General features: G+C 42.2%; 1 protein-coding gene across 1 annotated transcript in view; it reads left to right on the forward strand.

Annotated features, from left to right (window-relative positions):
• Positions 1-326: 326 nt before the first annotated feature.
• The window catches only part of LOC144504446 (transcriptional-regulating factor 1-like), a 178,439-nt gene continuing 154,155 nt past the window's right edge, over positions 327-24,610 (forward strand). Inside the window, exon 1 of the mRNA XM_078229720.1 lies at positions 327-477. The gene's annotated coding sequence lies outside the window, so the exon portion shown is untranslated. The remainder of the gene's footprint in view (positions 478-24,610) is intronic.

Consider the following 24,610-nt stretch of genomic DNA (forward strand, 5'->3'; position numbering starts at 1 on the left):
GGGGGTGGGATGAAGCATCTATCTCACTCAACCTACCTCCCTCATTCCCCAGAGGAAGTGTGAGGGGGTTTGAGGGGGGAGAATGGCAGCCACCCCTCGCATCGACAGATGGGGAGGAAGGGGGGAGCTCAGGGGAGGGAAAAATCCAGCAAGTTTTGCGAGCCCGGGGCACTATGTTGTGTTGAAGATGGCCGCGCAGTGTTTTCGGTTTGAGAGGATGCCCTGCACCGCGCTCTGAGAGAGTGTGTGTGTGTGGCGCCTCAGGGCATGTGTGGACTTAAGGGGAAAAAAGGGAAACTTCTGCAGAACGGCAACTTAACTGGAAGAAATAAAAACAACAACAAAAAAATCCCCCTCCTTTCTCCTCCTCCAGCTCCGAGGCTGCAGCTCCTGTCAGCTTTTCCTTGCATTTCCCCCCCCGCTCCCCAGGAGTGATGGTGGGGAGGGTGAAGGGTTTGCATTGGGCGGTGCAGGCAGGTAGGTTGAATCGAGAAGCTGTATATTGTTTTGTGTGTGTGGATGATGTTAGGTGGAAGATTATTTTTTGTGGGGGGGAGGAGTTTAATTTTTGTATGTTTTGTTTGCAGACTGTCGGTATGCAAAAAAAGGGAGAGGCCTGGCGTGTACTGTTGGGCAATGGTTTTATGAGTTGCAGTCGCTTGGGGCATTGAGTTCCCAGGGAGCAGATTGGTGGTGGGGGGATCTTCAGTTTACTTTGAGCAGGGGGTGGTTGATGTGTGGAGCGGGGTCTTCAATTTACCTGGATGTTGAGGGGGGAGGGGGTTTGGTGTGTGGCGGGAGTCTTCAGTTTACCTGGGTGTAGGAGTAGGGGGGTCTTCAATTTACTTGGGTGTAGGAGTCTTCAGTTTACCTGGTTGTTTGACAGTGTCTGCCATCTCCAAAGACATTTCTGAGGGTCACATTAGGCTGCAGGTGCGCCCAAGAAAGGGGGTGGGAAGACTCCACCAGCCTCCACACTTCATTTGGGTGGGGGCTCTTCTGCCTGTCCAACATTTGCAAAGGTTAGAGAGTTGGTTTGAGCCTCATGGATGTGGTAGCCTGGTGCAGAAAGTCATTTTCAAGAATAGTTTGGAGGGAAATTGATTTGAAAAAAACCTGCCTTCATTGAGGTACTTGCACCATTCAAGGGGCGGGAGAGTTAAACTGGATTTACAGTTCCCACTGGAGTTAAAAGCAGAACTTGGGTTCTCTGGCTTGTCCTGCAGTGCTTTGCCGGGTTGTTTTCTGGCTTGGTGCAAATGTTTTTAAATGAAATGTGAATGACACATGCACGTTTTATCTCCTGAGTTTCGTGCAAGCATTATATTTGATTAGGCGGACAGGTGAAGTACACTTCGTATTATTTGGTTGAGGCAAATTCAGGTGATTGTTCAGTTTGTTGCTGCATTTACTAAACTGTAACTTTGCAGAATTCGTCTGGGGAAAAAAAGTTACCACCTAAACCGATGGACGTCCTGACATTTGTGTGGGACCTTTTCTATCATGATGAGGACCCTGTACTAAGTACAGAAGAAAGAGAGAATGCAAATTCTTTGGGTCATGCACAGAGATTCCAGCTTCCAGTTGTTTTAAAAAGATTTTGCAGAGCTAAGCTTTTAAATGTAATTGTCAAACCAATCATTGGAAATCCAGAAAGAAAATCTTAGTGAAATATTTAAGTGCGCACACATACTTTGGGCTGTCTTTTTTGAGGGTTTATCATTTTTTGTTCAACTGGGAAGCAGGTGGCAATGTGGTCACGTTTTCCTGTTTCAGATACAGGGATGTGAGATCAGAAGGAGCATCGGAACATGTGCAGGTCATTCAGCCCCGTGAATCCCTTGAACTTGATATTCAACTAAATCGTAGCTAGTATGTATCTCTTATCCATCTGCTTGTTTTTGCATCATACCTTTTTAATGCCCTTGCCGACCAAGATCCTTAATTTTTTGACCGAGCTTTAACAGATGTTTGAGAGAAGGAATTCCAAATTTCTACCTCTGCGTGGAGGCAAGCTTCCTGAATGGCCTAGTTCTAATTTTAAGGTTATCATCAGGAACAGGATTAGGCCATTTGGCCCCTCAAGCCTGCTCCGTCGCCATTCAGTAAGATACTGACTGATTTAATTTGTGGCCTTTCCTGCCTGACCCGATAGCCCTTGATTCCCTCTGTCAATCAAAAATCTGTCGCCATTTTGGGGTGTCGTCGTCTCTCCCCCCCCCTCCCCCCCCCACCCCAAAATAGTTTCTGTCTATCTTCCCTATGAATTCCTTTTAATCATGACAAACAGGAAAAATCTCTGTTTGATGTTCAGCTGCCTTACTGTCACTGAATCCTCCACATTCCTCCAGTTACCATTGAATGGAAACTTAACTGCACCAGTCATATAAGTACAGTGGCTTCAAGAGAAATTCTGTGAGCTCACTTACTGAATTTTCAAAATCGCCACCTACAAGGTGCCAGTTGGGAATGTGATGGAAGATTCTTCACCTTGTTGCTGGAGTGAAATCCAATAACATTCAAGAAGCTTGACACCATCTGAGATAAAGCCATGCATCACTTCAACCACCAGTACATAGTGGCAGCATTGTGTGCTTTCTACAAGATGCACTGCAGCAACTTGCTAAGTCTCCTTTAGGTGATGCCTTCCAAACCCATGACTGCTAACATTGAGAAGGACAAAAGCAGTAGTTGCATTTGCACACCAACTACAAGTCCCATACTACATTCCATGCTGACTTGGAAATATATCAGCCCTGCATCTCCCTCCACGGCAGCACTCTGAGGGTATCTGAAATTTAGGACTGGTGATAAATTGCCAGTTACACCCACATCTCATGAATGAATAATGAAAAAAACACACTTCAATTAGGTTGGCTCCCCTCTGCTCCTTTTAATCTTAAATATTCATTGGAATGCAAGTTTAGTGTCTGCAAACTCTCCTTGTAGCTTAATCCTGTTGCATCTTCTGACTGATACACTGGTCTTAAAAATAGGTGCATCCTTCCTGTGGTAGGCTGGTCAATATGGTACTCTGGCTGAGTTTTATAGAACTGCAACACAGCTGCTGCCCCTTTTCATATTGGTGAGAGGAGAGTTGTTTGGCAATTATTGTTTGGTAATTAGTTTGATATTTGGGCTGTATGTCACACATTGCCACTGCTTGTACCCCACACATTTCAACCTTGTGGTGGGAGGAGTAATGGTGAGCCGTCGTAGAGAAAGAATATATCTTGCCCAAGTCAGAGCCAGTTTCTGTACTACTTTCTCCCTTGGGTCAGGCGCTATAAACAAGAGATTGGGTTGGAGAGGATTTGAATGCTCGTCATTGAATTTTGACATCTTGGATGAACTGTCCAGATCCTTAAATTGTGTAGTTTCCCTTTTTGAAGAAAGATTGTTGCTCAACAAATTTTGCTCGTGTTTGTTTTATGCAGCTGTTTAATTTAAAAAACAATGACTGACTGTTTGTTTCATAGCTATTGGGTTTTTTCCATGAAAAACTACCTTCTGAATTTGATCTAATTTATTGTATTTTGTGTTGGCCTATTATTTTAGTGGACCAGAATGCATGGGGTCAGACCAGATATTGTATGCTCACAAAAAATTCTGCAGTTTCTGGAAGTTCTGCTTCTAATCGCATCTGTGATGTAATAGGATTAGAGACTACTTTGCAGCTGTGCAAGAGGCATGATGATGATGATTAACATGCTTTCTCTCGCCCTTTTCTCGAGATGATGACTTGACAGGGAAGAACTTGTATTCATGTACCACCTATTATGATTTCAAGATGGTCCTTAACTTAGTAAGGCCATTTAGGCACTATTGGTGTTTTGTGGCATAGAGAAGTGTAGTAATAAATTGGCGTACATTTCTATGTCTCTCTGTTATCTTGCATCACTGGTTCTTCCTTTTGTGTCTGAGTAAACAGGGATAGTGGAACTGAATCTTGTACCTGTTGTACATTGACACCCTGCATTCAGTGTAATTTACAAACACACAAAATAGGAGCAGAAGTCGGCCACTCATCCCCTCTAGCCTGCTCCACCATTCAATAAGATCATGGCTGATCTGTATGTGTGGAGTTCTAAATTCCCCATGTACCCTGGTAGTTTCTGATTCCTTCGCCTTAAAAGAATCAATGCCCCCACCAACACTTTGAGGTAAAAGTTCCAAGGCCGCACAAACCTCAAGAGAAAAAGTTCTCTGCCTGTAAAAGTGTCTCCTAATTTTAAAGCAGTGCCCCCTAGTTCTGGATTTGCCCAGACGAGGGAACAACATTTCTAGTTTGTCAGCAGAGCATCCAGGGGCACATTCTGGCATGCCATCAGTGGACAACTAAATGAAACATTGAAATTGAATACAATGCTGAAACTATATTGTTCAGCAGCATATTGTGCAAGTCAGTATTGTATGGTTGTATCCACAAGTTACTGAACGTAAAAATAGAATAAATCAAAAAAGAGAACGGCAACTATCAGCAACAATACTCCCATCTCACAATGTACTGAACAGCCATGTAGAAAGCTCACTTGCTGATTTTTGAAGATGATCAATACTGTGATATGTAACCATTAGAACATTGTATGATCGTTTTTGCCAACAACAGCATTCACCTGCTAATTTGCGTGCTGACCCAAAGGCAGGCTAATCAAGTTTAATTTAAAAAAAACAATGAACCAACAGCTCATTCGACAATCCTCTTCATTTGCAGTACTGAAGTCACTGAAAATAGTTGTATAATTATTAACACTTTGTCAACAATACTGTAAACTGTCAAATAGAAGTAATTTTTAATGAAGATTGGACCTTGGTCTTGTCCGCGATCATAAGCGACAAGTGCTGAAGCACAGCTGGCATTGATTTTCTTCGACTTGGGAGGTGGAAACAAATAGAGACAAAAACCAGCAGCCGATATTCGCACTCCTCATTGCTGTATGTTATACTTCAGTTCTGCAGGGGATTGGTGAGATCACATCTCAAATCCTCTCTGGAAAAACTCCTCCATGTTGGTTAAACACAATTTTCCCTCAAGAAATCCATTTGTCCGCATAGCTATTCGTTCTGCTCCGAATAGTTTCTCGAAGTTTCCCTAACCCTGACTGACCTGGAGTTGCTGGGCTTATCCTTGTACCCTTTTTTTTTGAACAAGGGCATCATGTTTGCAATTCTCCAGTCCTCTGGCACCATCCTGAATCTAAGGAAGACTGAAAGATTATGGCTAGAACAAGTTTGTGATGCTCAAGGCTTTGGAGGAGATGTTGGTGTGATGGTGAATCTGATTCATCCCTTTGTAGATGAAGTAACTTTCTTTCCTTGATCTTTTCCTCTGCTTGCTACCCTTCACTGCCACTTTGTTGATAATTTTCTTGGAGCCCTTCTTGACAACTGCTGCTGCTTTCATCTCATCATTCATGACTGTTCTCAGTTTCAAATGCAGAGTCATCACTGCTCGAAACGACCGGAGTGGAAGTAGTTGTCTTGTGATTTTTACATTAATGTTCCCTTGGAGTTCAGAATGACTTAGAAAATGTGCCTTGGGGGTACCAGTGGGTATATTGCAAATTCCTTTATTACCTGGTGTGAATTCCACCAATCTCCCTACAGTAATATTTCTTCTGGATGATTTGCCTCCTGTTTTTTATGAAGTGCTCATCTTTCCCCCCCCCCACCACAATTTTTGCTTCATGCCACTGATTTCTAATTCCTTTCCATGCCCTTTTGAGGTTGAATCAGATTGTCTGTGATGTTTGAGACGATGTGACCTGAATTGAGCTTGAAAGCCACTTCCTGTCTATAACCACTTGCAGCATTTCCTACTTCCACCCCTCTTCAGCCACTGAGATCCTTATCCATCTCTTCATCACCTCCTGACTTCATTGTTTGAACACCGTCATTGCTGGCTTCACATCCTTCACCCCTAGAAACCCCAACCTGATCAAAACTTTAATATCTTGCTACTAATCCAGCACTAGGTTGCATACTCACGTAACTTTGTTATTCAATGTTGTACGTTAACTCCTTATTTTCCCATTGTATCCCTTTTGAAATTCTTGTTCTCTATTGCTGCAGTTTCCCTGAACTCTGCTCCCTCCCAGTGGTTCATTTCTCATGAGCTCAGTCTGTTGTTCTCTTTCGCTCCAGTAGCTTGGAATGTGTTCAGTTGGGTCAGCAGTACTTTTTCAATTCCCTCCTTTTAAATCTTATCTATTACTTAAATGTTCACTCAAGATGTATCTATTTGACTGACCTTTCAATTACCAAACTTGGAACAGCATCTTGTTGCCCTTGAACCTATTCAGGATATGCATTAGGCTGTTCTGTTTTGTTAAAAGATGCAGTGTGAATGCCAGTTGGGTTGCATTGGTTGTTAACTCACTCTTTGATTTTCTACAATATAAGGGACAGAGGTTGAGGAATGAGAATTCTAAAGTAGAACAAGTGCCGCGCCAGTTATTTTATTGATTGACACAGGTGTCAAGTTGTAGTTGCAGAAGTTCCTGTATTGATGGAATTTGGTATCAATTTGAAGTGCCAGCAATTCTTATTCCTGTTTTGCAAGCCATGAGCAACCCAGCCAATGTCTTCAATGTTGTGGATATATATAAGCCTGTGTTATCTGATTTCGTTCTGCATTGGTTTGATCAATGTTGGGCACGTTGTTAAGAGAAATTGTACACCAATCTCTGCTAAAAGTTGATTTTTTAAAAAATCAGTACATATATGTAGATGCTTGTCTGTTGTTGAAGTTACTGGTGCGAACAAGCTAAATCTTTTGAGTATTTCCTCTCTTTACCAGCTACCCTTACCATGTGCTTGCCCTAGAAAGGATTGTGTCGTTGAATGCTTGTAACTTGCCCAATATCTTGGACCTATGAGTCATTTGCGCTGTCTTTTCCTCTCTGGGATTTGAGCTCCAAGCCAACATGAACTGATGAATGAAAATAGTTTCATCCTAAATTGGCTGTACCGATCCCATGTGTATTACGTTTAGGTCTAGTTCCTCTGATTCCAGTTCGTGCAGTGTACATGAGATCAACTTCTCACTTGGAGGCTTTCTTGGGTTTGCTGTTGGACAGTGGAAATGTCATGGTGCAGTTATGGATGCTTTGAAGTTGAAGGTTAAAAGAGTGTTGGTGCCTAGCACAAGGAGTTTAAACATGGTGTCTAGGAGCACTTAATGCTGGCTGGATGGAAGGAAAAAGGATATTATAATTCCAAGCATTAACGTTTCTTTGACAGTGTTTACTATTTACTTCAACAACTGTAATTCAAATTCGTTAAGATTATCAATTGTTCCAATATGAAGAAACGGCGGTTTCGTTGAAGGCCTGTGTGTTTGTGGAGTGTAATGTAAATTTACAATTCATGTACATAGATCAGCTGTTGGTTGCCGATAGACAAAGCTGCCTGTGTTCACAGCCACTTTGGACAGCATGTAGTTCATGACCTGCCTCCACCACGTCACCAAATACTTGGTTGCAGCACAGTTTAAGTATCCTATTTCTTGTATGTGGAAATAGCTACGCCAGTAAAGAACATTACTTTGCCGTTCTGTTTTGATGATTCTCGTGTTAAATGAAACAGTCGTTGACATCCTTGTGTTCTATCTACGGAGATTATGTATGGAAAAATACTTAGTGGCCCTCATCATTGGTGGTATTTATTGAGACAATTGCATGTTCAACAGGTAATAGTTTAAAACAGGAATTTTATAACCACTTTTAGCCCTCTTTTAGTAAAAGAGAAATTTGCTCAGATTTCTTACAAGAGTCCTTGACACGGGCTGCAAAATGTTAATTAGTGGAGACTTGGGCACGTGAGGCTTTTCATCAAAGTTGAAAAGCTTTGAGCTAGTTTCGGATGTGAGGATGTGAGAAATAAAGCAGTTAACAGAGTTGAGGCCTCATGACCAAAATACGTAGTTGGCAAAGCCTATTAAATCGGTGTAAATGCAAACTATCCTGATCAGAGTTAATGTTTGTTTTACAAGTCGTAAGGTCGGTTTCATAGTTTTGGCAATTCTGCCTATTCACACCTCCTACACGATTCCTTTTACTAGTAAGTGATGGGAATTGCATTTTCCTGACATACTCCTGGCTGATAATTTACATTTCTGCTTGTGGTCATTTTGTGTATTTCAATTTGAAAATATAGGACTGAAGTTTATGAATTTATATATTAACGATCTAGACGACGGGACTGGGGGCATTCTGGCCAAGTTTGCCGATGATACAAAGATAGGTGGAGGGGCAGGTAGTATTGAGGAGGTGGGGAGGCTGCAGAAAGATTTAGACAGTTTAGGAGAGTGGTCCAAGAAGTGGCTGATGAAATTCAACGTGAGCAAGTGCGAGGTCGTGCACTTTGGAAAAAAGAATAGAGGCATGGACTATTTTCTAAACGGTGACAAAATTCATAATGCTAAAGTGCAAAGGGACTTGGGAGTCCTAGTCCAGGATTCTCTAAAGGTAAACTTGCAGGTTGAGTCCATAATTAAGAAAGCAAATGTAATGTTGTCATTTATCTCAAGAGGCTTGGAATACAAAAGCAGGGATGTACTTCTGAGGCTTTATAAAGCACTGGTTAGGCCCCATTTGGAATACTGTGAGCAATTTTGGGCCCCACACCTCAGGAAGGACATACTGGCACTGAGCGGGTCCAGCGGAGATTCACACGGATGATCCCAGGAATGGTAGGCCTGACATACGATGAACGTCTGAGGATCGTGGGATTATATTCATTGGAGTTTAGGAGGTTGAGGGGAGATCTGATAGAGACTTACAAGATAATGAACGGCTTAGATAGGATGGACGTAGGGAAGTTGTTTCCATTAGCAGGGGAGACTAGGACGCGGGGGCACAGCCTTAGAATAAAAGGGAGTCACTTTAGAACAGAGATGAGGAGAAATTTCTTCAGCCAGAGAGTGGTAGGTCTGTGGAATTCATTGCCACGGAGGGCTGTGGAGGCCGAGACGTTGAGCGTCTTCAAGACAGAAATTGATAAATTCTTGATTTCTCGAGGAATTAAGGGCTATGGGGAGAGAGCGGGTAAATGGAGTTGAAATCAACCATGATTGAATGGTGGAGTGGACTCGATGGGCCGAATGGCCTTACTTCCGCTCCTATGTCTTATGGTCTTATGGTCTTAATTCCTTCAGTATATACAGTACAGAGTAAAATAATCTATACACTTCTTAACTTGGAAGTCATTGTACCTATAAGGACTTCATCATTCAGATTAAATGTCTGTTGTGTACTCAACTGACACATGGCCAAGAAGAGGAAATATTGGTCTGTGTTTCTGCTGCTCATGGCTATCCACTGACCCCTGTAAGTAAGTGTGCATGTCAAGGCCAGCTGTTGATCACGTTTGGCTTGCCGCATTCGCTGTTAAAGCTCTCACGTGAACGGTGGTATGTGGGTTGAGGTACTAGCTAGAGGGCAGCTATGTCTACGTAACACACGTGACTTCTTCAGGAGAGGAAGGAACAAAGCAAATTGGTTTGCAGAACCATGTTGGTTTTGAAAAGTTACTCTGAATGTTAGGATATTCTACAAGTCAGAACCTCAAACAGTTTTGTGTTGAATTACGGAAATTAAAACTGTTTTGACACCAACAATTCAGAAATTATAACTGCAATCTTTGTGCAAGTGTTTAAGCATCTAGTGATATGTGTACAAACTTTAAAGGAGTTTGTCTTAATAATGCCCTTTTTCCTATTGTATTAAAAATTGAACAAACACAGCTAGATTGTATTAGGGGTTGAACTAGCACATTTAGATAAGAAACTTGGAACTGCAGTTTCATCTTCACTGCCCAATAATCTCTCTGCTGCATTGCCTATTTCAGTTACGTGCTGACATATTACTAGACTTTTTAAGTTGGCTCATGCAAGTTTGGCCACTCATTTGGGAACAGCGTCAGTATCCCCTACAGAACTATCCGAGATGTTGTTTCGTAGGGATGTCCTCACCCAGTGCTGAGGTTTACCAGAGAATGAAGTTGACCTTTGACAGTAACCAATTTCTTTGTCTTCCTTGCTTTTTTCAAAATAATTAACCCTTGCTGGATGTGAGTCCTGTTGTAATCTGCTAGTATTTTGTTGAAATGGCTATTCTTCCTTATAATCCCAGATGGAATTGTGCTAGTTATCTGCTTTATCCGGTACCATAGAAAAATCTATTACAGTTCTCAAATGCACTTTGCAGCAGGGGCCACTTGCTGATTTGAATGGGACCCCTAACTTGTGTGCTTTTTTTCCCACTGTCATTGTCTCTCTCCCTTCACTCTTGACAATTCATGAGGGCTCCATGTGGTGTCTGTACTGAGTGGGAATCCATGTTTTCTTTGGCAAGGATATGAAGGGTTAAGATAGTAGAAATACAGATCAGTCATGATGTAATTGAATGGCTGAAAGGAGCTGCATGGCTTGCTCCAGCTCCGATGTTAAGTAGTACTTTCTTGATTTGTATGGCTCAGCAATACATTCTAAATATTGGCCAACTCCTGCAGTGGTTCAGTTTTTTTAATGTATGCTGGATATTATTTTTCAGTTTTACTGCATTTAAAGTCAGTGTCACCAGCATAGTTACTCTTCTGACCTTTTTAACTACCTTTTGTAATACCTTGGACCCAGAATACTTAGCCAGACTCGATGCCTGGTAACCGTAAGGTTCTGATCAGGAGGCAAAGGCTTAATTCCACCTCTGCTATTTGGCATGTTCAATTTTAAGAGTAAAGGTCCATTTATCGGTTTTCACCTGAGGAGCTGCTAAATATTCATGTTTATAAAGCCAGACTAGAGTATGGAGAAAGGTGCTTTCAACCAAACCCTAATGGCACCTGACAAATCTCAGAATACTAAACACCAAAAAGAAAACTGCGAAGTAACATCATGAACTTTTTATAGTTGTAATGATTGGATATTCATTTCCGTTTGGGCCACATCAGTGGTGAGTAATTGTAACAGTCCTTGAGAAAGGACTTGCAAGGTGATAGCCACCAAAACCATACGCCTGAATGCACCTTGTGGAGCTGTTGGTATGATTGGCTTTGGTCCACTGATTTTTTTTTCATGGTAGGTAATAGTTGCTTTGTCTTCATTCTATCAGGGAGATGATCGGGGTGGACTCAACGCTGGAATTAGAGATCCAAAAATAACATGCGAGACAGATAATAAACTAATGAAACTTTTGAGAAGATAAGGCTTCTGGTCTGGATGGATTACATCCATGGATACAGAAATTAAACATGAGATAGCAGGAGCACGATTACCTGAATGTAAAACAAATACAGGAAAGAGAATAATGCTAAAAGACTGACCAACTATTAATGTTCCTGTATTTATAAAAGGGTGTAGAACAGTAAGGAACTACGGACCAGTTAATCTGACGTCTATGGTAAGAAAGATGATAAAATCTTTACCCAAATATATGATTTTAAAAATCTAGAAACTAGTAACATGTTGAAATGGATTGCAGAAAGGAAAGTCATGCTTGACTGAGTGAATTATTTGAAGAGATGACATGAAAGCATAGGTGAAGCGAATGCAGCAGCTGTCATTTATTTGGATTTTCACCCTGCCTTCAATAAACTGTTGCATGGTAGACAATTGACTAAAGGAAGAGCATGTAGTCTTAGGGGACAAATCGCAGAATGGAAAGCAAGCTTGCTACTCAAGAGAAAATGGGATATTGGAGTTGCAAGTACCTCCTCAGACTGGTAAAAGATGAGAAGCACTGTTCCACAGTGATCAAAGCTTTGATCACTGCTTTTTACCATGTGCCGAAATGACCCAGACTTGGGAATCAGAAGTGCTATCTCAAATTTTGCCACATTTGTGGCTTGGAGATAATTGGAGTACAGCATAGTTAATTTTCAGGAGAAATGTGATAAAATTTAAGATGTTAATGAACTTGCAGAATAGGGTGTAATTGACAAATTAATTTGAATATCGTTAAGTGTGAGGTGGTATATTTTTGTAGGAAGAATGAGGAGGTCACATACTGCTTGGAATCCATTTTCCCTCTCCTCCATTTAGACCTTTTCCAAGGTACAGATGTACATATCATTAAAGGTAGCAGCCCAGGTTACTAAGGCCAAAAAGAGCAGACTAAGCATGGGGTTTATTTTTTGAGAGACTTGAGAGAAAAGTGGAGAGCTATGTTAAACTTGGCTTGAACCTGGTTAGGATACACTGCGTATTGTGCACAACTCTGGTTTTCATAGTTAGAAAAACACATGGGTGAAAGTACATAAAAGATTCTGATAGGCTTACTTGTTGAACAGGCTGGGGCTCTTTTCCTTGTTTCTTTGTTATTTATGAATTCCAATGTCTGCATTTGTACTGGATAAAAGTTGCTAATCAAGATAGTGCATAATTTATTTTCGTATATACAAGTATTTGAATAAACAGTGTGGATTAAAAGTGTTACTTTTTAATATAAACATATAGTCTTGGATTTTTGAATGGCCTTTGGGATAGTAGGCAGGTGACACATCGCCTCTGACTCTGCACCAGTCTGCCGTCATTTCATGTTGCAGTGAACATTGATTGGCAGCAGGCAGGACTCTGTCCACACTTGGAAGGAACCCTCGCCTTGGAGAACTGTCAGCCAATCAGAATGATTGACAGCTCTCCCGATCCATCCAGGCACAGCACTGCAGAGGCCAGAAGAGGTACTGCAGCACCGTGCCTGGGACGAAGTGCAGAGGTCCTGGGTATGGTAGGTGATGCTCTGAGGAGCTGGGGGAAAGGAGTGGATGAAGGGGTCCAAAGGTGTCTGATTTGTGAATGGGGAGCACCCTTAATCAGATGAGGGCTTCTGACTGAGGCAAACACCACCACCACCCGTTTTCCCCCCCCACCCCCACCCACATAGACAGACACACGCACAGCCACAGCTACACAAATGACCGATGTGGCCAAAAAAGGATTCCAGGGATTTCTCAATGACAGATCCAGACATTAGTCACACTGTGAGCCAACCAACCTCACTGAAACTTTGTCTTTCTCATGAGGGTTTCCAAGTTCAAAGATTTTGCCTTGGAACTCTCTTCAGACATCGCTCCCAATCGGCTGGCTTCTTTGAGGGCTGGTATCTCCTGCTGAGATTACGTTCCCCTGAACTGCCAAGTACACGTGAGTATCAACCTCCAAGCACAATTTCAGCTCTTCGGCTGTGCCAGGCAAAATAACCCTGTTCCGAAGGGATATTTTTGACTTAACAGCCCCAGAATGGAGTCGCCAACCTTGTGCTGCCTTTTTGGATTTTCAGGGCTTCTCTTGAGCCACTTTACTTAAGCCTGCTCCCCATACCATATATTAAGCTGATCTTTCTCTTCACCTTTTCTGTAACCGCAACAATATATTCTGCATCATCCTCCTTTTCTTCTCCCTATGTATTAAATGAAGAGTATGTTTTGCCTGTGGAGCGCCCAAGAAGCAATACTTTTCACTGTATCCCAAAACATGTGACAAGAATAAATCCAATCAAATCCGAGTCCTTTCTCTAATTGAAACCTGTTTCTCTCTGCTTCTCTTTTTCTAAACTGGGATGTCTCCCTGTTCCCCTCCTTTGTCCCTTAACTGGGTCACTTGCTGGCTGACAAAATTACTGTTGAACAAGGGCTGTTCACTGACTCTTGAACTGATCTGGTGACTTATCACAACACTCTAGGAGGTCCCGCCCTTGTTACGAGCCAGGAGCAAATATAACAACCAGTGGAACATCCTGTACCTTCAATGTTTCAATCTCCTCAGACTGCAAGTTTACAGAGCACACAATGAATGTATGAATTTTCATAATGGGTGTAAGTTGCCTCATGGTGTTTTCTCATTTGTTATTAGTCTTTTGTTTTGAGTAATGTTTCACCATTTTTGACTGTTGTTTCTCTAATGAATGACAACAATGACTCATTTCAGAAAGAAGCTGATGAACTTGACATCTGACAGCAGGATAAGGACCCAATTTAATCATTTTGTTCTCCTAGTTCTTGACTGTCGACCTGCTGAATCTTGGCAGGTTTTCTAATCTCTGAAGACCCAAAACCTGACGGTTTTGACCAGTTTAGCTCGTTTGGGCACTTGAGCTGTTCTTTCTGTACCTGCCAACAGTTTGGGCGGGTGGCAGTAACTCTTAATGCTACTTAAATCTTTGAGGTGACTGATTTGGAAAAAGTGATTTGTGCACTGTCGTGTACAACTTTCGACCCATTTTACAAGTGGAGAGATGTTAAACACCAAGGATATTTTTCTTAGCCTCTGCTTTGTAAACGCAAGTTTAGCATTCAGCATTGTACAGTTTAAAGGATATTTGCACTACCAATTTTCTTCTTCCCACATATTTCCTCACTCTGTTTATGTATCTCTATGCCTTCACTGAAGTGGTTGACAAGCCAGTGTATTGGGGAATGGAATACTTTTTGGGGGGTATCTGTCCCCATGCTGAGAAGCACCTGGCTTACTCACTCCGCTTGTCCATTCAGACCTCTTCTCCTTGGTGCTTTATAACATTAAGAAAACCTGACTAACTGAATGCAAAATGTTTTAACTGCTGTGCTTTAATATTGTCTTTCCTGGATGTTGCTTTAAGCACTATACTTGTAAAATGGCAACTGATTCCTCTGTCAGGGTCGTTTCCTCCTTCTGTATTTGATCAGAAGTATGTTTTTTCTTCACAATTTCTCTCCCACCCTTGAAGTTATGTCACAATGGGGACTCGATGGCGAGTGTTATTATTGCTGGACTACTAATCCAGATGTTCAGCTATTGTTCTGGGGATCCAGGTTCGAATCCTGCCGTGTCAGATAGTGGAATTTTGAATTCAATAAAAAAATATCTGGAATTAAGAATCATCTGATGACCATGGAACATTGTCGATTGTTGGGTTCACATCATGTCCTTAAGGGAAGGAAATCTGCCATCCTTACCTGATCAGGCCTCCATGTGACTCCAGAGCCACAGCAATGTGGTTGACTCTCAACTGCCCTCAAATGTCCGAGCAAGCCATTCGGTTGTATCAATCGATACCAAGTCTCAAGGGGTTGCGCAATAAATGCTGGCCGGCCAGCGATGCCCGTGTCCCACGAATGAATATAAAAAAGAAAAGGACTTACATGTAGAAGGTACACTTAATTTTATATCAAAGCCAATAACTGCTAATGCTGGAATCCGAATGCTGTAAAATCTGACAGCATCTGTGGGAGAGAGAACAGAATTAATGTTTTGAGTCTTCAAAGCTGAAGACAATTGAAAATAGGATAAGATTTGTACGGTTGTTGTGGTTGAGAGTGGTGGGTGGGGAGAAGGCCTGAGGGCAGGATGGAGGGTCAGCAATATGTGGAGGTAAGGAGACATTGATAGTGGCACATTAAGAGATCTGCTGGAAAGCAGAAAGGAAAGCAGTGTGTCAAAGGACAACCTGAGACATGTAACAGGTGGAAGGCAAAATACCACAGATGCTGGAATCTGAAACAAAAACTGAAAATGCTGGAGAAACTCAGCAGGTCTGACAGCATCTGTGGAGAGAGAATAGAAACAGTAAGAAGTCTCACAACACCAGGTTAAAGTCCAACAGGTTTATTTGGTAGCACAAGCCACAAGCTTTCGGAGCCCTGCCCCTTCATCAGGTGAGTGGGAGTTCTGTTGACAAACAGGGCATATAAAGACACAAACTCAATTTACAAGATAATGGTTGGAATGTGAGTCTTTACAGGTAATCAGGTCTTAAAGGTACAGACAATGTGAGTGGAGAGAGGGTTAAGCACAGGTTAAAGAGATGTGTATTGTTTCCAGACAGGACAGTTAGAGAGATTTTGCAAGCCCAGGCAAGTCGTGCACGGATGCCATCATCTCGCGTGAGAACACCATCCACCAGGTACACAGTAGATACACTTGCAACTTGGCCAACGTTGTCTACCTGATACGCTGCAGGAAAGCATGTCCCATGGTACATTGGGGAGACCACACAGATGCTACGACAACTGATGCATGACCACCGCTCAACAATCGCCAGGCAAGTGTGTTCTCTTCCTGTTGGGGAACACTTCAGCGGTCACGGGCATTCGGCCTCTGATCTTCGGGTAAGCGTTCACCAAGGTGGCTTTCATGACACGCGACAACGCAGAGTTGCTGAGCAGAGACTGATAGCCAAGGCCTCAACCGGGATCTTGGGTTCATGTCACACTATCTATAACCCCCACGACTTGCCTGGGCTTGCAAAATCTCACTAACTGTCCCGGCTGGAGACAATACACATCTCCTTAACCTGTGCTTCACCCTCTCTCCACTCACGCTGTCTGTACCTTTAAGACTTGATTACCTGTAAAGACTCACATTCCAACCATTATTTTGTAAATTGAGTCTGTGTCTTTATATGCCCTGTTTGTGAACAGAACTCCCACTCACCTGATGATGGGGCAGCGCTCCGAAAGCCTGTGGCTTGTGCTACCAAATAAACCTGTTGGACTTTAACCTGGTGTTGTGAGACTTCTTACTGTGCTTACCCCAGTCCAACGCTGGCATCTCCACATCGAGAGAGAATAGAGCCAACGTTTCGAGTCTGGATGACCCTTCAGGGCTGCTGACAAAGTGTCATCCAGACTCAATCTTGGCTCTATTCTATCTCCACATGTGGCCCTGGTGGGGTGGGGAAAGGGGAGACAATGGTAAGGGAACAAAGATGGAAAGTGGGATAAAAAAAGGGGGAATTGAAAAATAAATGAATGGAAGAAATTAAAATGAAGAAAATATATGAATAAAAAATGAAAATGATGGAAATGGGGTGAAAATGGCGGAGAGAGTTCGTGGTCTGAAATTGTTGAACTCCATGTTAAGTCCAGAAAGTTGTAAAGTGCCTAATCAGAAGATCAGGTGCTGTTCCTCCAGTTTGCGTTGGGCTTCACCAGAACGTTGCAACAGGCCGAGGGTGGTGGACATGAGAGCAGGATGTTGTGTTGAAATGGCATGCAACTGGAAGGTCTGCTTGTTGCAGATGGACCAATGATGTTCTGCAAAACGGTCACCTAGTCTGCATTTAGTCTCTCCAATGTACATAGACCACAATGGGAGCAGTAAAGTTTATTTATTGGTGTCACAAATAGGCTTACATTAACACTGCAATGAAGTTACTGTGAAAATCCCCTAGTCGCCACACTCGGGCACCTGTCCAGGTACAGTGAGGGAGAATTTAGCATGGCCAGTGCACCCAATCAGCACATCTTTTGGGCTGTGGGAGGAAACCGGAGCACCCGGAGGAAACCCATGCAGACATTGGGAGAACGTGCAGACTCCTCACAAACAGTGACCGGGCTAAGATCAAGTGTAGTATGGATTGGATGCTGCACTTGGTTGAGGTCATTGGGTTACATTGAGGCTTCATATTCATATGAAGCAATTTTTAAAAGCGGCATCTCGGCCTTTTGGCTAAGATGCAAATGAGATCAAGCCTTGGAGGAGGAAGTCCTGCCCCTCCTCCAATCAGCTTGGCTCATGTAGATCAGGCCCAGGACAGGGTAAAGGGTTGCATGCCCTGTCTTGTCAGCTTGGATCGGAAATGTCTCAACTTGTTGAGACTCTGAATTGAACTTGATTTGATTGAATTGGAAAAGTATTTAAAAAAACAGTGACCGAAGACAGGAATTGAATCCTTACCCTTGGCACTGAGGCAGCAGTGATAACCACTGTGCTGCCCCTAGTAAACCAGATGAAAGGAGGTGCATGTTAAGCGCTGCTTCACCTGATAAGAATTTTGTTTGGCTGAAGTAAATCGAATAGAGCATAATCTCCACTTTGGGTTTCAAATTGAAATTAACATGGTTAAATGTACCTTCAGTTGTAGTAAATGTGAGCAACTTATTCTCTAACACTAACCAGTGGTAGTGTAATTTCTCAGTTAGGTTTTGGTTCCACTCTATTCTCGTTTTTCAGGGCAGTTAGCCTGGATGTTTGCCATGGAGTTGGCTCAAACTTATCATATAAAGATAGCATTTGAAAAGAACAAAGTCTGACAAATGCTAAGAACTGAAGTATCAAAGAACCAGTAACCGCTATTAACAAACATCCCTTGATTGCTCAATTCAGGTGTGTTGAACTGAGCCTCGTCACTGAGAAGATATTCGAAGGAGAGAGCGAAAGCATGTGTATTTAGACAGTGCTTTTCATATTGTTATTTGGTGACAAATAATATTTCAAATTTTTAATCCCCTGTCTTAACTCTTCACTTGTGTCTGTTCTTGTATCTATTTTATCTCTTCTAACTTTTTTGCTCCACTCACCACTGCATAGCTCCACTGATGTGGTTGGGTGAGAATGTGGAGTTACTTTAGAGAGTGGGCATATGCATTAAGGAGTACCTTGCAAGTGTTGAGGTGCTGCTAGTTGTTGAGCCAACAAAAGTTTCAAAGAAAATAGTTCCTACGTTTGTCTTTGAAATTCAGACATCATGGTTGTGATTGCACTTTGTGTGGGGAATGGACTATCAAATCTAAAGCATGTTGGTGTACGAACATGCTATGGTGCAAGAATGTTTGCATCATAGTAATTTAATTTGGTGTTTAAGTTAATCACCCAACATTTCACCCAAAATATAATTCCCTTTTTTTTTCTACTTGGTGAGTCCACCAATTACTGCTAGATCAGGGAGGACATGGTTGGGGAGAGAATGTAGCTTCCTGTTCTCCCTATCCCACAATCAGATAAAATGAAATTTCAGGAGGACATCTCCAGCCACAACAATATGATGCATACCTATTTGTTTATCCCAGCAAATTGACCTTTGTCAAAGCTCTACTTGATGCTGAGTTGTAACCACTTTTGACAGTTAAGTCTCTGCGCACTACGTTTTGTGTTGTGTGCCCAAACCAATATTTTTTCTTGGATGGATTGAAATCCAAATGACAGAACTCTAGTAGACTTTAGAATCGAGGGTGGGACAGACTTGAGTTAAATCTGTGGAGTTCACTTCCAGCATTGGTGGTTGATGCAGAAACATTTCAGATTCAATATGAAAGTGATATGCAAATGCGTTTGGTAAATATTGAAGGGCTTAAAATCATTGATTGCAGTAGAGTTCCCCTGTGAATTAAGTACAGCAGAATTCCCCAAGAAAGCTGCTCTGAAGTTGTCTCTGTATAGTTCCCACAGTTAGAGATAACAGCAAAAAACTGCAGATGCTGGAATCTGAAACAGAAACTGAAAATGCTGGAAAATCTCAGCAGGTCTGACTGTATCTGTGGAGGGAGAACAGAACCAATACTTCGAGTCAGGAATGACCCGGACACACACTCCACAGATGCTGTCGGACTGAAGGGTCGCAGTAAAGGAATTCTACTATCCAGTAAGGAACAGAAGGTAGCTATTTGCCCCATCGTATCTGTGCTGGCTATATCGGAGAACTCAGCTGCTCCCACTTCCCACCTTATTACCATACCTGTGCAAAATTTTTCTTTTCAAATAATTATCCAATTTCCTTTTCAAAGTCACTGTTACATCTGCCACCACTACACTTTGGCAGAGCATTCCAGACCTAAAATACTCGCTGCATTTTTTTAAAAAAAGCTTTTCTTCCTGTCCCCTCTGGTCCTTTTGCCTGTCACCTTAACTCAAACGTCCACTGGTTCTTGACCATTCAGTTAATGGTTCACTTTCCCTCTATTTGCACTGTCCAGACCCCTCGTGATTTGTAATACCTCCTGTCAAATCTCTTGTCCCTTCAATTCACGTCTGCGAGGAGGCCAGTCCCACCTTCGCTAATCTCTCCATGTAAATGGAGCCTTTCAATCCTGGGACCATTGTTGTAAATCTTTTCTGCACCATCTCTAAAACCTTCACATCCTTCACGCAGAATTGGGCACAAATTCCAGTTGAGGGCAAACCAACTTTTTGTAAAGGTTCACCATAACTTTGTACTCTTTGCCCCTACCTTTGAAGTGCAAGATCCCATTATGCCATATTACAGTTAAATGAGATGCTGGGGTTGCAATCTCAGCAGCAGCAATGGCAACCATAGAGCTTTGACTGAATGTTAACAGCTGCATGGCCTTGTTTCAAATGCATGCTTTTTTTAATGTTTGGTGTGGCCTAAATGGCTTGAACTGATTCTTGCTCTCAAACCCAAGTTTCTAAAAAAATGTGGAAAAACTCTGGGAATCTTCCGCCCATTCCTCCATCCTCCCCTCTCACAGATGTCTCCTCCACCCCAGCTCTCTGAGGGGTCATGGCAATTTCAAAGCCTTGAAATGAGGTCCAAGTGAGGGAAACATTTGGGAAACACTGCCATATTTGGTGCTTTCTCAACCTGCCTCTTACGGTGATTTTTGCAGATATAGCCCCAAGTCTCTCTGCTCTTGCACCCCCTTTTCAGAATTGTGTCTTTCAAATTTGTATTGCCTCTCCTTGTTCTTCGGACTAAAATGATTTATCTCGTACTACTCTGCAAGAAATTTCATCTGTCACTTGACTGTCCATTCCACCAGCCTGTCTGTGTCCCTTTCAAGTATACCCATATCCTTTTCTCAATTCATGATACTTGCGAGTTTTGTATAATTGTCTCCTGCACACCCAAATCTCAGCCATGAACTAAATCAAAAGAAGCGGCAGTCCTAATACTGATGCTGGGGAACCCTGCCATTTACTTTACAATCTGAAAAAGAAAAACTACTGGTTCCTGACACTCAGTCACCTTCATACTTTGCCATCACTGCCCCTTTTTATTCTATGGGTTTTAACTTTGCTTACCTGCATTTAATTGAGCACCTTTTTGGACGTTGATGCACACCGAGTCCATCGCATTATCCTCTGTTTCCTCATTCAATAACTCAGTCAAGTTAGTTAAACACAGTTTTCCCACAGCAAATCTGCACTGCCTTTCCTGTCCAAGTTGACTGCCAGGTTATCACTTCTAAAAGCTTTCTTATCATGGAGATTTCACTTGCAGTTGCTGGGTTTCTCCTTGGACCCGATTTTCAACAAAACTGGTAGAGCTTTCATAATTGATGTATGTTTTAAACAATGCAAAGGGCTATCTGCCATTGTCATTATTTTCTGCCATTATGTAAGTTGCACACACTCTTGGCTCCTCACTTCCAAAAGCTGAATGCAATATTCTATAATAGTAGAGGCGGGTACAATTTTGTCTTTTAAAAAGCGTTTAGACAGTTACATGGATAAGATGGGTACAGAGGGATATGGGCCAAATGTGAGCAATTGGGACTATCTTAGGCGTTTATAAAAAGGGGCGGCATGGACAAGTTGGGCCGAAGGGCATATTTCCACGCTGTAAACCTCTATGACTCTATTTGTTCTTGAAATGAAAAGCTTGGAGCACTGTGATCTTTCTAACTATAGTTTACAAAGCTTCAAGACCATCCAGCAGCCGTCAGGTTTTCAGAATATTTGTCTTGGATTTATTTGGTCATTAAGCTGTTGCCTATATTGTACAAACATTCGGGAATGCACTGTTCAAACTCTGGTTGTTGAGCCAGATTTTGCATTTGTCTTCAATTGTGGCACTGTTAGCTATGCTCACCAGAGAATGACATCACGCAAACCTATAAACTTACTGGAGTTAGTTGTCTATGTCGATTTAAGGAAATGGCTTCCAACAAGAACTGATGGCAGCGGTTTTTGCATCTGCTTTCTCTGAAGACCTTTGCTGCTGCTTATTATTCCTGGAAACGTTAAAAAAATAGAAAAACTGTAAATCAGTTGGTGAAAATTTGATTGGTATATCTTGTACTTCTATTTTGAATACGTCCTTTCCCTAACATGAATTGAAATACACCCCAACATGTGTACTTAATAATTTAGTGGCAGCTTCTCTTCCAGTAATTGCACATTGTGATCTATATGTGGATTGATTGTTGCCTGATACCATATATCGGATAGCTGCAGGTTGCTCCAAAAACTGTTTCATTATTTTTTTCTCTGCTGGGGCCCACTGACTGACCTTGTAGACTTTTCATTGCAGTTTGTATATTCATCAGTTTGTAGGGTGTCCCAAAATGTGTTAAGCTTACTTGCAAAGGGTGCGAATGTGTTGATAAGTCAGGGGCATTAATGATTCTTAAGCCGAAATATTTCCCCGCTTACGTGACCATCGTGAGTTTTAATTTGAGTCAATTAACTAACATTTTGACCTTGTTGAGCAAGTTGGAACTGTAATTAGATTTTGTTTCCAGCACATTTGAGACATTAGCTCCATTTTAAATTGTGCTATTTGACTCCCAGCAGCTTAGTCGATAAGTCACAAAACAGTGTTAAATTGAACCATCTGGACAAGGCGATTCTATGTGCAATTCTCAGTCTCTGCTGATTTGACATATTCCATAGCGGCAGTCATTCGCGCTTCAAAGAGTATCCATACCCTTGGGTCAGGAAGGCTTTTGGGGAAAAAAATGAAGGTGCTATGAGTTGCTTGCTGACATGTGTTGGAAAAAGCACATTTGTGAGCATCAAGTAAGAGCAGTCTTTGTCATTTCTGTGGTTGACGAGCTTGGTTCCACTCTCACTCAATGTACAGACAAAGGCCGGCCATTTGACAAATACGAATGCAGCTGGTGAGTCTTTTCAAACCCGTGTAAATTCATTTCTTTGGAAATATATTCCTTAACTGTAACTCAGCCCTATGGAGAAAATTTTACATTTCTAAATGTGGCTGTATGATCTGTGTCTGCTCTAGATTTGAATCTTGAATTTTTGATGTCATCGTTTTTGCAACAACTGATAACTCACTTCCTTTGCGAAGGAATGAAGAATCTTTTTGGTCAGCTGAAATCTAAATTAAAAATACTCGAGTGGAAATTTTGATCATCTTCAGGCTTGTGTGATGCCAAGAGCCTGTCTTTTTTTATTCATGCAGGGGATATGGACGCCTCTGGCTAGGGTCAGCATTTGCTTCCCAACCCTAATTGCCCTTTAGAATGGGGTGGTAAGCTGCCGCCTGGAACTGCTGCAGTCCATTGTGGGTACATCCGCAGTGCAGTTAGGAAGAGAGCCCAGGATTTTGACCCATTGACAGTGAAGGAATGCTGATATATTTCTTTGTCAAGATGGTGACTTGGGGGAGAACTTGAATGTGGTGTTCTCATATAGCTGTTGTGAATTTGGAAGGTGCTGTTTAAGGAGCCTTGGTGAGTTCCGGCTGTTCATAACCCCTTCCATCACTTTACTGATGATTGAGAGTAGCCTTACTAGTGAGTACATAGAACATAGAACATTACAGCACAGTACAGCCCTTCGGCACTCGATGTTGCGCTGACCAGTGAAACCGCTCTAAAACCCATCTAACCTACACTATTCCAATATCATCCATATGTTTATCCAATGACCATTTAAATGCCCTTAATGTTGCTGAGTCCACTACTGCTGCAGGCAGGGCATTCCACGCCCTTTCTACTCTGAGTGAAGAACCTACTTCTGACATCTGTCCTATATCTATCACCCCTCAATTTAAAGCTAGGTCCCCTTGTGCTATATATCACCATCCAAGGAAAAAGGCGCTTACTATCCACCCTATCTAATCCTCTGATCATCTTGTATTCCTCTATTAAGTCACCTCTTAACCACCTTCTCTCTAACGAAAACAACCTCAAGTTCCTCAGCCTTTCCTCATAAGACCTTCCCACCATACCAGGCAACATCCTGGTAAATCTCATCTGCACCCTTTCCAATGCTTCCACATCCTTCCTATAATGCGGCGACCAGAACTGTACGCAATACTCCAAGTGCGGCCGCACCGGAGTAATTGACTGGGTTGGATTTTTCCTCTTTCTGGTGTACAGGACATACCTGGGCAATTTTCCACATTTCTGGGTCGATGCCAGTGATGTAGCTATACTGGAGCAGCTTGGCTAGGGGTGCAAGAAGTTCTGGGGCACATATCTTCAGTAGTATTGTCAGGGCCTATAGCCTTGACATTACCCAGTGCATTCAGCCATTTCTTAATGTCATGTGGGGTGAATTTAATTGGCTGAAGACTGATGTCTGTCTGGATGTCAGTATCACAATGTTGTGGAGGCTGGGTTAGATTGAGTTGTCACCAGTTCTGAGATCCTCCCAATCTGCTTCCCATTCCTTGCTGGGCACTGTTTGTCTGTCAGCCCACTCCTTACTGTCTTCCAGGCCACTAAAAAGCTTGAGGTTGCCTGAATTTATTTCCCAATGTGCATAATTAAGTTACTGGTTGACAAGCTAGTGCCAATTTGTTTTCGAGCTAGCCCTCCTTGATTTTTAAGTCACAAGGTTGTGATCTCAAGCCATACTTCCCAACTATTCCATGTGCCCCACCCCTACTCCATCCCTCATCTCCAGGGTTTGTGTCGATAATCTGGGATGACCGAATGCTGCAGCCTGGAGGGAATGTTGCGGTCAACATTCCTTCTTTACTAAATACCACCAAAACAGATTTATAAAGCTCCTTACTTCTCACTTTCTGATTGTGGGATCCTACATCCATTTGGTTGCCATTTTTGCTGATGAAGCAACAGTGGTTACATTTCAAAAGTGCTTTGTTGGCTATGAAGTGCTCAGTGAATTGTGATGTGAAAAGCATGATTTTAAATACACTGTATCTTTTAATTGACTTTTCTTATTGTTAAGAGTAATTGAATA

The sequence above is a fragment of the Mustelus asterias genome, chromosome 15 (genome assembly GCF_964213995.1).
Source record: "Mustelus asterias chromosome 15, sMusAst1.hap1.1, whole genome shotgun sequence".
In the NCBI taxonomy this organism is placed as follows: domain Eukaryota; kingdom Metazoa; phylum Chordata; class Chondrichthyes; order Carcharhiniformes; family Triakidae; genus Mustelus; species Mustelus asterias.